General features: G+C 45.4%; 1 protein-coding gene across 1 annotated transcript in view; it reads left to right on the top strand.

Moving 5' to 3' along the window:
- MROH7 (maestro heat like repeat family member 7) overlaps positions 1–3251 on the top strand; it is a 51793-nt gene that overhangs the window by 8257 nt on the left and 40285 nt on the right. The gene's annotated exons all lie outside the window — the stretch shown is intronic.

The following is a 3251-nucleotide window of genomic DNA, read 5'->3' on the forward strand; positions in this document are numbered from 1 at the left end:
AGGCACTGAGCCCAACCTTTGTTTTTCATAGGAGCATTTTGTCCATTTGTACTTTAGAAAAAAATATATTTTCAAATTGTATACATCTTTTAAAAAAGTTTTGGAGGTCTTGGGTGGTGCCTGTGGCTCACAGAGTAGGGCACTGGCCCCATATACTGGGGGTGGTGGGTTCAAATGCAGTCCTGGCCAAAACTGCAAAAAAAAAAAAAAGTTTCTGAGGTCCAGCAAAGTGTTCTACTAATTTCGAGTGTACACCTTAATGAATATTTGCCTAAGTAGACACTCTGGAAACTACCATTCAGATCAAGATATAGATCTTTTTTAGCAGCCCAGAAATTTCCCTGTGTTCCTTTGCAGTCGATATGAGGTCTTCTGGGGCAGGGTTTCTCAGCTTTGGCACTATTAACATTTTGTGTTGAGTAATTCTTTGTTGTGCGTGTGTGTTCCATGCATTGTAAGATGCACCCATCCCTGGACTCTACCCAGTAGACACTAATAGCAAACTCCCACTACCACCCCTAAAGTAGTGTTAAAACCAAAATATTTTTAGACACTTCCTAACGTTCCACAGAGCAAAATTGCCCTCGGTTGATAAGCACTGCCCTGGAGGTAAGAATTCTTCTGACGTATCGTATCATTATACACTAGTTCTGCCTGTTCTTGAGCTTATTGTTGATAAAATAATAAGGTACAGAATCTCACTTTATCACCCTGGGTAAAGTACTGTGGTCTCATAGCTCAGAGCAACCTCAAACTCTTGGGCTTAAGCCATCATGTTGCCTCAGCCCCCCAGATAGCTAGGACTAGTCACTTACCACAATGCCTGGCTATTTTTTTTAAAGACAGGGTCTCGCTTTTGCTCAGTCTGGTCTTGAACTCCTGAGCTCAAGCAATCCCCCCACCTTGGCCTACCAAAGTGCTGGGATTATAGGCATGAACCACTGCACCCAACTTGGCAATGTTTAAAATTTTTTTTTTAACTATATAAACATTATTTTATATAGTCAATGGTCATATTTTTACCTAAGTATTAATCTCTTTCTTTCACTTCATCTTTATTGAACCTCAAACCTTCTTATTGAGATTAACTTCCTGTTGCCTGATGTACATCCTTTAGTGAATTCTGCTGATGGCAAATTCACTGAATTTGAATTCACTGAATTTTGTCTGAATATGCCTTTATTTCTCCTGCATTCTTTTTTTTTGAGACAGAGTCTCACTATGTCACCTTCAGTAGAGTGCCTTGATGTCACAGCTCACAGCAACCTCAAACTCTTGGGCTTAAGGGATTTTCTTGCCTCAGCCTCCCAAGTAGCTGGGACTACAGGCACCTGCTGCAACACCTGGCTATTTTTTAGAGATGGGGTCTTGCTCTTGCTCAGGCTGGTCTTGAACCTGTGAGCTTGGGCAATCCACCCACCTTGGGCTCCTAAGTGCTGGGATTACAGGCGTGAACCACTGTGACCGGCCCACTCCTGTATTCTTTTAAAAATTTTAAAACAATAAGGCCAGGCGAGGTGGCTTAAACCTGTAATCCCTGAACTTTGGGAGGCTGAGGTGGAAGGATTGCTTGATACCAAGAGTTTTAGACCAGCCTGGACAACATATCAAGACCTTGTCTCTCTAAAAAAAAAAAAAAAATTTAGCCAAGCATGGTGGTATGTGCCCATAGTTCCAGCTACTCAGCAGGCTGAGGTGAGATGATCACCTGGGCCCAGGAGTTCAATGCTACAGTGAACCGTGATTGTGCCACTGCACTCTAGCTTAGAAAAGTTAAAAATATAGTATTTTTTTCCTTCAGTCATTTGAGAATAAGTTGACAAATGATACCCCACTACCCCTGGATTTCAGAGTGTATTTTCTTACACAAAAGGACAAAAATATAACCATCGTCATCACTGAATTAGTATTGGTGCACAGCTAACATCTGATCCTCAGGCCCCATTCAAAGATCACTGATTTTCCCAGCAATGTTCCCTATACTGAAAGGGTCAGGTCAAAATCGCTCACTGACTTTTTTTTGTCTAGTGCATGCCATCTCCTGCAGGCCTCAGCTTTTCCTTTGACCATCATGACCCAGACACTTTTGTGGGATGTGCCTGAGTTTGGATCTGCCTGACGTTTCCTCATGATGAGATTGAGGTCATTTTGTCCTGTCTGGGGGGCGGCTGACTCTGGTTTGCTCCATACTCATGGTGTTTATTTCAACCACTTGAATAGGGTGATGCTGCTAAGGTTCCCCGTGTGAAGTCATCACTTGTCCCTTTGTCATAAGTATCTTGTGGCAAGGTACTTTGGAACTAATTAATATCCTGTTCCTCATCAAGCTTTCAATTTCTTCATTTATTTATGTTAGTATGGACTCATGGTTTCTTGTTCAATGGGCTGTAATCTGTTACTATCATTATTTATGGTGAAACTCAACATTTGTCAACTTGACTGATGGAATGCCCTTCAAGAAAGCTTCTGTGTCCCTTTGACATGTCCCCATCATTCTTGGAGCTCCCTTCCTTGTTTTCTGGTATAAGACGTCTCAGGTTCATCCTGAACTCTCCCTGCTCAAGTCCTGGCATCAGCCATTTCTCCAGCAAGCTTCATTCTTTTCTGTGGAGAATGGCGCTCTGAAGCTAAGCTCTTGGCACCAGCTGTGCTCATTATGGTTGGAGGGTCTCGCCATGCCCAGGATGAGTTCCGGGTTCCCAGTGGCCCCAATAAACTTGGCCTCAGCTAAGCTTGAGTTCCAGGCCCACCCCTATTTGAAGAGGGGTGGTGTGTGGGTCTTGCAGGATTCAGTCTCACCAGCGACATGGAAAGGGTAGTCCGCAGGAAAGAAAGGGGGTGACGAAACAGTAGGTACCTACTGTAACAAAGAAGTGTTTAGTTACAAGCTGTGGTAACTGCCAAGAGAAGAGGATGGCGCTCAAGAGGACCACAGTGGGCCCTCGCTCCGCCTGAGGCTGGGGGAGGCCTGTGAGAGGAGCTTCGGGCAAGCAGAGGCCTGGAGCAAAGGAGCCCCGAGGGGCAAGAAGGCGTGGCAGGACAGGGCAGGGCAGGAAAGGGAGAGGAAATGGCGGACCCTGGGGGGCAGCTTGCCCAGGGCTGGAAGGGGGCTGGAGAGGCCAGAGATGTGAGTAAGAGGAAAGGAGTGGGAGATAAGGATGGGCCTGGAGGGCGCTGTGCTCCAGCAAGGATGCCAGCTTCATGCTCAAGGAAATCGGGAGCCACAGCAGGTTTTAGGGAGGGGAGGTGAC

The sequence above is a fragment of the Otolemur garnettii genome, unplaced genomic scaffold (genome assembly GCF_000181295.1).
Source record: "Otolemur garnettii isolate 467f Iridium unplaced genomic scaffold, OtoGar3 scaffold00066, whole genome shotgun sequence".
Classification (NCBI taxonomy): Eukaryota; Metazoa; Chordata; class Mammalia; order Primates; family Galagidae; genus Otolemur; species Otolemur garnettii.